The sequence below is a fragment of the Chenopodium album genome, chromosome 11 (genome assembly GCF_948465745.1).
Source record: "Chenopodium album chromosome 11, dcCheAlbu1.1, whole genome shotgun sequence".
NCBI lineage: Eukaryota > Viridiplantae > Streptophyta > Magnoliopsida > Caryophyllales > Amaranthaceae > Chenopodium > Chenopodium album.
In genome coordinates, this window is record NC_137844.1 from 3,693,148 (window position 1) to 3,707,214 (window position 14,067).

Sequence of the window (14,067 nt, forward strand, 5' to 3'; positions counted from 1 at the left end):
ATGACCAATTTCTCCTTGCATCTACAAACACGAACACACACATAAAAAGGAACGGGGAAGCCAAAAGTTGTAATCATACACAAAAAGGAGTCGGAAAGGGGGGGTAAATAGGGGAAAATGACAACAAAATTGTGCTAAAAATACCATGATAAGTGGACAAATAAAACACTTATCACACACTCAAACATTTCTTAAACTCCATGCCCATTTTAATGCGTCAATTAAATGGCAATGGAGGAAGTACTTTTCTTATGATCTTATCCATCTTTAATTAAATATCACATTCATTTATTTGCAATGCACAATTAGTATCCTGGACTTTACATGCGTTTACCACAAACGAGGAGGAATTCGCACACAATTTAAACACAAACTAGCTTTCATTATACAAGTAAAACTTTGGAAAAGCATTAAACATTACACAATTTTTTTTTATATTTTTTATTTTTATACTCTTGTGCAACTCAGTTCAAAAGTATCCTAGTTCTAAAGAGTAATAATATAAGCATTTACTGGACTAGTCACATAACTTTCAATATAAGCATTTAATTACAAGAGTAAAAGTATATTATTGGATGTGTGTACAAGAGTAAATGATTCAATTATTAAGTAATAGGCAAAAACTCTTGTACAACTCATACTTTCTGCATTTATACATTAAAAAACTACATTAGGAATTCAGGAGAACTATTGGCACAGTCCAAAATGCTAGCTAACAGCCACAAATATATAGATAAGAAGTGTCAATTAAGCCAATTAACAGCAGATTTCAAGACAACCCCCCTCCTAATGGCTTGTCCAAATCTACATTTCCATAAAAAGGTACCACCTTTGACACACTGACAATTTCTTCCTCCAGTTCATCGGCCAATTTATCAAGCGCAGCTACTTCTTCAAGGAGTTTTGATTTCTTTTGTGCAACTTGGGCCTTACAATGGACTACCTTGTCGAGTGAATCTATCAATGGCTTACTTTTGTGTAGCTCTAAAGCCTTTTCTACACAAGGAACTAACCAATCTACTTTGAATTGCATACCTCTCAGGTCAGACAAAGCAGAGCTTAGGTAATCAACTTGGGAATCAGTCAAGGTTCGCACTGGAATTTCTTCGAGAATAAGTACTGCAGTCGCCAGTGACTCTAATGCCCTAGAGACGATGTCACCATTACGGATGGTTATATTTTCTATCAAGTTTCCATGCTTAGACCATATCTTTTGCAACATCGGAACTAAAGTAGACCTTATTTCAAGTCCTTCAAACTTGATTGCCGAGTTATCACTTTGGTTGCTCTGTCAAAAAAACAGAGGTATCAAAGTGAACAAGGTTTCTAGCAAGTAGTAGCCAAAGGATCTGAAAAGACTTAGACAGGTGTAAATTTGGTTCAATACCTGAGTTATAGATGTTATATAGGCCCTTGATACTGAGTGAGTGATCTGAGTATTGCTGCATTCCACCCTTGATGTATCCAGATGAGATGCTGATCAACAAGAACAGTCATCGATGCAAAGAGTAAACTTGAATAAGAGTTGATTACTTTAAGGCTCTGATGAGACAATTGATTTCGGACAGAAAGGGTACATCATTGTGAGTAGTTACCTGGCTCAATGACATGCTTCACATCTTCTGCGGTAGATAGAATTCTCGTAGTTTCCTCTCGTTCTTCGGAGTTAGAAGGATTTCCTGTAGCTCTCTCTTGTGCTGCAGAAGTAGAAGCAATCTCAGTGGTTCCTTTTCTGGACTTAGGTCCAGATAATGGAGCAGAACTCTTCTGTATATGCTTTTGTAAAGGAGCACCTTCTTGATTGCTTGTAGCAGGCAACATCTCATCACTCTCTATAGGTTTCCTTCATAATTAAACATACAAAAGGTTTAAATGGAATTGAAGACATGTTTTTACTTGGTCTTACATAAAAGGATAATATTTAACAATTCTTTCATGCCAAAGTCGATGCTCTGACCAACAAATAAAGAAAGCTTATTGTACTCTTTACACCGCAAGATTTTTCGATGCACTTAATCAATCAAACACTTCACAGGGGTAGATTATGTTCTCTTCATTTTTCAATGCACTTAATCAATCAAACACTACCAATCTGCAATTTAATTATTTGAATTTTTTAAACCTTATGTATTTTTAATTCCTAAATTTAACCAACACCCTGCAGATTGGATACAATGTCAAAGATAACAAATAAATGTCAAAGAAAATGTTGGAGAAAACACATAGGAAAATCCATACTCTAGTCCTGGAGGTAGCAATCATAGTAAATAAAATAAAGCACAAGAAAACTATATTCCTTATTTTGAGTGCTTTAAGACAGTAAGAGAGTATCATCAACAGTTCAACATACCTTTTTTCTATGTGATCCTTCAGACAAATTAAAGTGTTAAAAACTAACCAAAAAAACAATCTTTATTCCTAAATCCTTTTTTCTAATTGCTAGGCTGCCAAGGTGTCACTGTAATCAACCATGCTACATTGCTACCATATACTACTTCGTAATAGACAGAGAGTATAATATGACTAATGTGAACTTGCAGAGTAAAAAGTAGAAAACTAGAAACATAGTCCATTTCTGTAACTTTTTCTTCAATTTTGAAACAATTACTGCCTCCGTCTCATAAAAATTGCCCCGAGGAAACTATAAGGGGAAAGGGAGTATTGATAACACAAATTACCTGTGAGAGGGCACAGATACAGGTGTGTGATCCTGTGAAATCCACTGTGGAGGTGACCAAAGATTAACTGGAAAACCAGGGTAAGATAATATTGGCCCGTATCCTTCATCACTCCTAATTGATAAATCTCCAATCTCCTAATTGAGTAGAATAATACAAGCACCCAAATAATGATACATAATGTAAAATGAATATGTTGGCATTTGTTCATGATTGATTTATGTGGATAGTAGCCAAGACAAACTAACCATCCCATGTTAAAATACAAAAGTTAAGTAAAAAAGTTGTAATTTAGTAATATAAGGAACTTGCAATGCGAGCCTTAATTCTATCAAATAAAAAAGTTGTGATCAAGTTTATAGACATAAAATGTATGCCAAAGGCGATTTTGGAGCAATTATATAACACATAAAATTTACCATTTTATAGGCAAGTTTAAGCTGCCTGAAATTCTGAAAAGCTGAAGTTCTTAGCATTTATCATTCAAATGTCAAAGCAACCATTAGAATGAAGTAGAAAAACAATGTTCACATCTAACAAGATGTATAATCTAACAAGATGCGCAAATAACAGTAACAACTCTATAATGTTTTACCCAAAGAAAGATGAATTAGTTAATAGTACTACATAGTATGAATCCAACTACATAGTACCTTTGAAATTGAGATTGCAAACAAGATGATGCGTTTGGCAAAATCCAAGGTGGAGGAGACTGTAGCAATATCACAGGGAAGTCCGGATAAGATTCTGCAGTCATACTGTAAAAGTCTTGCCCAACCATCGAGTAAACAGCAAGCGCATTTCCAACTTTGCCTTCATAACTCCAACCAGATTTATACTTAGACTCAGAATACCGAGGGAAGGCATCATCAGAGAAGACGATGCAGTTGCTTAGTTGACACCCAGGGTATTCACCTGCAGGAGCAAAAAAGCTGTAATATCTAGAGACGAACAGCACTTTATCAGCATCCCCAAAAGTCGTCACCTCAGACCAAACATATTCGGTTTCCTTATCTAAAAGCTCGTAAACTTTAAAATGCAGATTACACCCTTCCCCATCCACAGGTACGATCATCAAGAGTCTCTCAGTTGATGACGATGATTTTATTACCGCCAAACGCTTTCGCCGTCTTACCTTACCACAAAAACTACAATCAACAATATACAAACCAACAGAAAATATATCTTTAAAACACCAGAGACCGCCTTCCTCATCTAAGGAATAGGCCCACCCATTATACCTCACAATATCATCACCAGGATCCCACCAAGTTACATGTGTATCTGGTTTATACTTCTTAAATGGTCTAAACTTATGCAATCGACCACCATCAGAAAGAGTCAGCATATCGCAGTGACGGAAAGACGGAATAGTCCATCTAAAACAAATCAACACTTTGATGAAACGACAACAAGTAGGAGAAAACATATCAAGTTCATAATCATCATCAACAACATGATACGCCGTGGCAAGCTGAGTAGAGCTAAAACAAGCTAAATCGAGGTTTTCGAGGAGATTTAAGAGCGGAGTTCGGGTGAAAGGGTTGAACAACTTGATGACCCCTTTGATGGGTTCGACAGCTAGAGTCATAAAAGGGGGTAAATGAGGGGAATTAAGAGGGCGGAGGAGTAAAATGGAGGAGGAGATTACCTTTTTGGGGATATCGGAAATGGTGGTGCGAGGTAAGAAGGAAGAGACTAGGGTTGAGTGGAACCAATTCTTGCACACTGATCTGAAATTCAGCAAATCCTTGCCTTGGAAGAGGAATTGGTCAATTAATTGAAGTATTTCAGTGGGAAGATTTGACCAATCTGGTTTGTGGCGGTGATTTCTCTGATGTATCTTCATCTTCTTCCCTTCTTTTACTGTAATTGCTCAACTCTCAACTTCTGAAATGTGTAGAAACTACTCTACTCAAGGAGTATGAAAAGAAACTTCGGAATGGCCTTTTGGGTGAAAATTGGAAAACTGGTTTTTTTTTTTTTTTTTTTTTAATGGAGTAATAATTTTTAAAACAAGAATATGTAGAAAATAAAACTTCTGTCAAAAAAAAAAAAAAATTACATTTTGTTGTTATTTTTTAGCTTATGACCAGAAATTATTATTAGTACTCCGTATTATTAATACGATGGATAGAATTCGTTTTTAAATAAATGTTCTACCCTTTGATGTACATATTCACTTTTTACATAATAGGAGTATGTACAATTAATCTCTTTGACTTCACGTTTACACACAAGGAATAAATGAACTATTTGACAGTTTTGAAAATGCAAAGGAGTGTCGTTTAAAATCAGATTTTGCTATCATTATCAATGCACAGAATTTATAATCAAGCTAGCTTCAATTCTTTCTTTTACTTCTGAAAATACAAGCACTTACTGGACTAGTCACATACTCATAACTTTCAATATAAGCATTTACAAGAGGTCAAGAGTAACAGAAACTTATGGGATGTTGTACAAGAGAAAATGATTCAATGATTAATTATAAGCAAAAACTCTTGTACAACTCATATGTTCTTCATTTAGACATCAAAATACAATTGCCACAATCCAAACACTAGCTAACATCCATAAATATATAGCGAAGAAGTGTGAAGGCAACTTAACGGCAGATTTCATGACAACCCCCCTCCTAAAAGCTTGTCTAAATCTACATTTCCAGAAAAGGGTATCACCTTTGACACACTGGCAATTTCTTCATCCAGTTCATCGGCCAGTTTATCAAGTACAGCTAATTCTTCAAGGGTCTTTGATATCTTTGCTCCAACTTGGGCCTTGTAATGGCCTAGCTTGTCCCTAGAATCCAATAATGGCTTGCTTTTGTGTAGCTCTACAGCCTTTTCTACATAAGGAACTAGCCAGTCTACTTTGAATTGCATACATCTCAGATCAGACAATGTGGAGCTTAGGTAATCAGCTTGGGAATCACTCAAGGATCGGACTGAGTTTTCTTCGAGAATGAGTACTGCAGTTGCTAGCGACTCTAATACCCTAGAAACTATGTCACCATTACGGATGGGGATATTTTCTATTAAGTTTCCATGCCTAGACCATACCTTTTGCAACGTTGAGAGTAAACTAGACCTGATTTCAAGTCCTTCAAATTTGACTGTTGAGTTATCACTTTGGTTGCTCTGTCAAAATACAGAGGTATCAAAGTGAACAAGGTTTCTAGCAAGTAGTAGCCAAAGGATCTGAAAAGTCTTAGGTGCAATTTTTGGTTCAATACCTGAGTTATAGAGGTTATATAAGCCCTTGATACAGAATGAGTGATTTTAGTATTGCTGCATTCCTCCCTCAAAGCCTCCAGATGAGATGCTGATCAACAAGAGCAGTCAGCAAAGCTTATACTTGAAGAATAGTGGAAGGCTCTATTGAGAAAATTGATTTTGGACAAAGAGAGTAAATCATTGTGAGAAGGTACCTTGCTCAATGACATGCTCCACATCTTCTGTGCTAGATAAAATTTTCATAGTTTCCTCTCGTGCTTCAAAGTTAGAAGAATTTCCTGTAGTTTTCTCTTGTGCTGAAGAAATAGAAACAATCTCAGTGGTTCCTTTTCCGGAGATAGGTCCAGATAACGGAGCAGAACTCTTCTGTGTATGCTTTTGTAAAGTACCGCCTTCCAGATTGCTTGAAGAAGGGAACATCTCATCAGTCTCCATAGGTCCTCTTCATAATCAAACATACAGAATGTGTAAATCAATTTGAAGAAATGTTTTTACTTGACCTTACCACTGCAAGATGTTTTAATGCACTAGCTTGATCAAACACTTCACTAGGGTATATTATGTTCTCTTTCATTAGACCGTGAGAAGTAAGCAATTGTATTACATAGAGAGTACAAATATCTGAGATACAGGGTGCATATATGACACAGAATAAGCCAATTGCAGAACATGAAAATTTATAACTGACATGCTAACAAGTGCAAAAATGAAAGACAAGGCATTATCAGAACTACCTCCCCCAAATTACTACCAAAGTACCAATCTACGATTCAATATTTCAGACACCTTAAACCTTTACTTGTCTATTTTTTACTTCTACACTTATTTTTCAGTATTAGCCAACACCCTGCGGAAAAATAACAAATAAATGTCAAACAAAATGTTAGAGAAATCACATAGGAATAGTTTTGAAAATGATTCAATGATTAATTATAAGCAAAAACTCTTGTACAACTCATATGTTCTTCATTTAGACATCAAACTACAATTGCCACAATCCAAACACTAGCTAATAGGAAAACGTATATTCCAGGCCTGTAGGTAGCAGCATCATAGTTTATGAATATAAAGCACAGCATAATTATATTCCTTATTTTCAGTGCTGTAAGACAGTAAGAGATTATCATCAACATACTTTTTTCTATGTGATCCTTCAGACAAAGTGTTAAAAACCAAATCAATTGTCTTTATTCCGAAATCCTTTTGCTAATTGCTAAGCTGCCATGGTGCCATTGTAATCAATCATACTACATTGCTACCAAATAAGCAATAATAAAGAGAATAATGTGAGTATATGACTAATGTGAAATTGCAGAGAGTAGAAACACAGTCCATTTTAGACAAGTATTCCCTGCGTCCCTTAAAGATTGCCCCAAGCAATAAACTATAAAGGACATAGGGAGTGATAATAGCATAAAATACCTATGAGAGGGCATGGAGACAGGTTTGTGACCCTGTGAAATCCACTGTGGAGGTGACCAAAGATTGAGTGGAAAACCAGGGTAAGATGATATTGGCTTAAATCCTTCAATACTCCCTAACTGATAAATCTTAGGCTCTTCTTCCACTTTCAATGCCTTCGAATTCCAGTCATCCCTAAATTTGGGAGGGAAGGCATCGCGAGAGAAGATGATGCAATTGCGGAGTTGACAACCAGGAAACTCTGCTGCAGCAGCAAAGAAGCAGTAGTTTTTAGACACAAACAACACCTGTTCATCATCATCATCACCACCAAAACTCCAAACTTCAACCCATTGCCGCGAACAATGATTAACATTGGATAACACAAAAACTCTCAAACATTGCATGCTCTTACAAACTAAATACAACTTCCCAGTAGCTGACGATTCTACCAACCGCTTCCTACAACTATGGAACGATATATCATTCGTGACAATAGGAGTGTCAACCAAGGATTGTAGTGCAAATTTGTCAACACCCATTTGATAGAGTTTTCCTTGTGAATTTAAGGCACAAATGATCCCATTAAAGTTAACAATATCATCAAATCTTTCATTTAATGCACAAGACAACTCAACCACATCAGCAATTTCTTTCCCAAATAATAGTGGAGGTGATCCCACCAATACACCCCCATTATATAAAACCAAATACGAACAATCATCAAAACATGGAATTGAAATGTTGGAAAACATGACAATTTTATCAGCAATAGAAAGATCAAACCCATTTACAAGAGGCAAATTCAACCGATGGCAAACAACAGCAAGCTTAGATAGATGAAATTGGGTTGGATCAAGATTAAGTTGAAGCGGAGTTTCGTATAAAGGATGGTAAAACTGTACAATACCTTTGGGTTTCTTGACGACACTGAGCATCAAAGGGGTGGTAGTTGCAGAACAAATTTGACGGGGACGAAGAAGAAAGATGGAAGAAGAGAAGAAAATGTCAGAAGGTTCTGGATATTTGTCAAGACTATATACATACTCAGGTAAAAGTGCAGACATGGTTGTGGTTGTTGAGAGCCACAATTATAACACACTGCTTTAAAGTGGCGCAAATCATGGACATTTTGGTTGAGGAGTTGAGCGATTGATTGGAGAATTTCTTTGGGAAGATCTGACCAGCTAACCTTTCTACGATTGTTTTGCATCTTCAAACTTTTTGCTTCAAACACTCTCTAGTCTCTCCGGTCAAGTTTCCACCTTTTCAAATTCTTTTCTTTGCTAGTCAAATTAGTAGGTCGCTGAGAGTCAAACTTATGATTTTATTTTTCTTGGGTTTTTAAACTTTAAATCACATTTTTCATTTTTTTTTTTTTGGGTGAGGAGAATTCTCTGTCTTTTGAAAACTTTTCATTTTCTCCTTTAATTTAATAATCTAGGGTTCAGTAATGGAATTGTGATTTGGGGAAAACGTGTTTCCAATTACATGATTGAAAATTTGAAATCATGAATCTTAGTCGTAGATTAAAAGTTTTGTAAAATTTATAAGGATCTTGCTAACGAACAAATCATTTAAAATATTGCCTAAAATGGTATTAATTTGGGAAATCATGCGTCAATTGGTATAATTAATGTTCATTTTAATTTAATGTTTCTATTTTTAGCTTGCTTATCCAACGCCACCGAAACATTCGTTAGTTTTTGTCGTCAATTTATAAATAGACATCACACTTTTGAAAAACAGACAAAAACAAAGAAAGAACAACAAAAAAAAAAGGACTAGAGTTAGTATAGTACTCCGTACTATAAATATCTTAATTTAGTTCGTCAAAAAAAAAAAAAAAAAAAATTATCTTAATTTAAAATGTTTGACATTTTTTTTTCCGTGGTTACTTGCAACTATTTTTTATGAGGTTGTTTTTCACAAATTTGGTTATTTAAAATGTGTTTTATAATAAAAAAATTTAATTTTTCGGAGTTTAATAAAATCAAGTGTCTCACACATGCTCAATCATTAAGGAAGAATTTGACCAACATCACCAATTCCGGCAAGGTAGCAACAAGTGGAAAAGTACAACAAACTTTTTAAAAAAAGACGGTAAAATCTTGCAACATTAGGTAATATTGGTGTTTTAACTTAGATCATGCATTTTAAAAATCTTTATATTTTCCAAAATGTAGATTTATTCTTAATATTTTTTCTTAAATTCAATTTTATTTGTCGGATAAATATCATCACCACATGGAATAATATGCCATCAATAACTCTCTCCCTAAATTATTGTGAAGGTATGAAAAAAGTTTTAAGAGTTATATAGATTTGTTTTTATGAGGTGATTTCTTATAGTTAAGGGTGCGCGGTCAATTACAAATTTGTCCCTAATTACCCCTCCTATATATTAGTGAATTTTTTTTGTTAAAAATACATAGCTTGCAAAGTACAGAATTCAATACTTCTTTCTCATGCCAAAGCAAAACAGGAAAACTCACAATTAAGAACTTAAGACAACTCACTTAGCTGATTTAGAGTCCAGAATCATTGGGTTATGTCGACTGCCCCTTCCTCAATATGCAGCTGGGAGGCCGGGTGCATAGTCTAATTTGCATCCTAAAGGTTCCAATTTTTCCTCATAATTTTCTGAGACTATAATTGTACCAGTAATTCGTTTCAAAATATACAAAAGTTAAAGTTACAGTTACAAACTTGTAATTATATAATATACTCCGTGGGACAGTAAATCCCTTCTCTGAACCTCCCATTAAAACATAAAAATAGGCACATAAAATTTAGAACAAGTTCATATTCAAACCTTAAATGACAAGTAAAGGTGGGTAATAAAGAACAATAGAACTAATAATCCACCCATTAGCCATTACTCTTATTCACAAAATCCTCCAGTAAAACATGTGAATTGACTACTAAGATCATCTCCATTCAGAAGCCAAAATCAGCACTAAACAGAGACTAATATCCCCATCCTTATATAATAAAATTCATCTTTAGAACTCGTCATTAGATTTAGGAAAATTGGCTTAAAATAATCCCAACTATCAACGGTGTGTGCAAAATAATACAACCTCGGCTATTTGCTTTTAGCGGTACCACCTTTTATACTATATGTGCAAAATAATACGACGGTCACCGGAAAAGGTATCTTGAGGAATATTCCGTTCACTTTTTTTTATTTTTTTAATTTTATATTGTAAATTAAACCCTTTTTTTTAAGAAAAATATGTTATTAATTATTGCCTACCTCATGTTAATTGTTTGGCGAGACAATTCCCCTTCCCACTGTCATCTTCCAAAACAACCCATCCAAACTAATACTGCTAATCTCTTTGGTTTGTTTTTTTATTTTTTTTTTTGCATTGTTAATTTGGTATCAAATATTAATTTAATTTTTCAAATTACCAAATAGAAGTTTAAAATGCATTATTATATTAATATAATTAGTTTTTAAATTGTTTAGAATATCCAAAAAATATTCCACATTCACCATCCAAAATAAAAGTTTCCTCCTACATGAACAACCTATGAATTAAGAGGTTACAAAAAAAATGTTTATAAAGAACTACTAAAGTCCTTAGTTCTTGTTGTAAGAGTCTTGAGTTGAAATTGGTCCTCCATCATCCATAAAACTTGCTTTTTCTTTGCCTTTGCTTCTGAACATGCGTTGATACCTGTTTGTGTTGGTTGGCTGCATATATTAAAGACATATTAAGATTAAATAATTGTCCATAAGACCATTACATAAAATAGACAAAAATAAGCATAGAATGAGTGATGAGAAACATTTACTTACATTTATATATTGTTCACCAGTGGGTGCTTGGTAGACTCCAACTCCTACTGGGACCTACAACAACAAATGTAAACAAATATATAAGAAAAGGAAGTCAGCAATTTAGGGTTTAAGCTAATCACAAAAAAACTCACCATGGCTCCATTTCCTCTACCCTTTCCTCTTCCCCTACCACTTCCCCTTCCCCTTCCCCTTCCCCTTCCTGAGTCAGGTGATGCTACAGTTTCTGCTACACTAGCAGTAGTAGTAGTAGTTGATCTACCATCCTTCCTCGGTCTACCCCTCCCTCTTTTAGATGGTGCTTCAACTTGTTGTTCTTTCAAGGGGCATTTCCTTTTGTTATGAGCCTTTGATTTGCAAATTGAACAAGTCATTTGTATACCATGTTTTGTGAGTTTTCCGGGTTTTTTTGGGTCTTCATGGGGTTGCTTTCTTCTACATTTTCTTGGTCTACCAGGGCCGATTTTTATCGGCGGAGGTTGTAACAGCAACTCCTTTTCAGGCCAGAACCTTTCACTAACACAAGGGTTGATAGAAACATCATATGCCTTCAGGTAAGTGTCCTTACGTAAATAAGCATCAACATACTCCTCACAATCGTGTTTTAACCATGTTGCTGCTGAAATAACATGGGCACATGGCAATCCGGTCAGATCCCATTGCTTGCAAGTGCAAGTTCTCATGTTCAAGTCCACTACGAACTTGTCGAGATGGTCTGTCACTTGAAACATATTTAAGTTCGAAGCTTGAGAATAACATTTTCTTGCTTTTACTTTGTTTTTCTCAAGCTTGGTCCTAAGTCTTGGACAAATATCATCATTTACTTTCTCCATCTCAAGTTTCTTAACCACTAACCTTTCCATTAAAGCAGTCTTTATATCCTCTAACATGTCGATAATATGCTTTGACCTAGCCTGAAGTATGTACCCGTTAAAATTTTCCACCATATTACTAACAACCACATCAGACTTGCATGAGGGCGAGATATAAGCTCTACAAAATTTTGTAGGATCACAATGCTCAAAATCTTGCGCTGCACTTGGAGAAACCTCTCTCATTTCTTTAATTGCTTCTAGTAACTCAATCTCGGTGTAAGCCCACGTTGCTGCCCAAAACAATTGTTTTAACTCATCGCCACGATTCCCAGCCTTCCAGTTTGCATAAATGTGCCTAGCACATAATTTGTGATCAGCGTTTGGGTACACCTTAGCAACCCCAGCAACAATACTCTGCATAATTGAGAAAAAACGATAATAATACTACAAGATTAACAAACAAAGACACATAATTTCATGTAAAGAATTGAAAGTTAGCAGATTAAGGCACTAACCTTGTGTTGATCAGAGATAAATGTCCAACCTGTCCCATTTGTTCCTTCGAGACAATGCTTCACTTGAGTAAGAAACCACTCCCAACTGTCGTTATTTTCCCCTTCAACTACTGCCCAACATAAGGGATACATCTGATTATTTGCATCTCTTCCAATTGCACTCAACAATTGACCACCTAAAAAGGTTTTAAGAAAGCATCCATCTATGCATAGAAGCCTCCTACAACCTGCTTTGAACCCCTTCCGTAAGCCATCAAAACATACAAAGAATCTTTGGAAAACGGGTGGCCCTTTAGTGATATTGGGATTAGTTACCAATTCAAAATGGCTTGTTGGGTTAGACCTTTTCAACTCTTCAATATACCTACCTAGTTTTGCATAATGTTGCTTCATACTACCATGAAGTAATTTATGTGCTGAAGCCTTTGCCCTATAAGCCACCCATTTTGACACACATACTCCATAGTTCATTTTTACTAACTCAATTAGCTCTTTTGCAGGCCAGTGTGGATTCCTCTTAAATATGGGTAAAAATTGTTTTGCGATCCATGAACTTTTAACCTGACAATTCTTCAGCATAATTCTTCTACATTTGTGATCATCAACCACTGTCCTAACAATTAGGGTGCACTTTTTGCTACTCCATGATGCATATACAAAAAAATTACAACCATCTTGACACTTTGCAGCCACCTTTTTCTTCTTTTTATTTGCAATACCAAACCTTAAAGAGTATCCATTACTAACTCCATAGCAAATCATTGCATCCTTAAATTTTTGAACAGTGGGAAATCTCATACCAACTTGCCAAACCAACTTAGTGTAATCAGTTCTCTCATCAACTAATGGGATCATTGTCCTATGGCCGAGAATCTCATCTTCACTCTCACCGTGACTATGCATATCTCCATCAGAGTCATCATAATCGGATGCATAACCCTTTTCTTTTTCAAGACTAATGTCCCTATCAAGCATTTGCTTCTCTAAGTCCCTGTACAACTGATGGTTTTCCTTAGCAGATGCCCATTCCTCATCACTCGTAGGTGCCTCATCTTCATCGCCCTCACTAACAACCTGTAGTCCACCACTAACCTCTCTCACTGTATTTTCCTTTAGTTCGTCATCAGTGGTTGATAACTCTTCATTCTCAGGATCATACAAATCATCACCAGATAAATCACTTCCCTCGAACTCCCCAACTAATTCCTGTCATGACAAAGGTTCTTCGGGTCTAGGATCTTCCCACATGTACCTCTCATCATCATCTACATAAACTTGAGTAGATGGAGCTTTGTTTGCATTGACACTAGAAGGAAGTAGCTCAACGACTTCAGGGTCATTAACTCCATGAATAGTGTATACATCAACCACTTTATGGATTTGTAAAAGTCTAATGAGTTCTAAGGCCTATTTATCAGTTTGCATTTGCATCAAGCCGTGTTCTATTTTTTCGCCCGGTATCAAGTAATAAAAGTTCATTTTCCCCTCATAGTGAAAATCATTCCCACTGCCAACAAACTCGAAATATGAACACTTATCAGGATCCACAGTCACATAATCACATTCCCCACCAACATATTTAAGAGGTGACCCAACGAATTTCCCACCATGGTG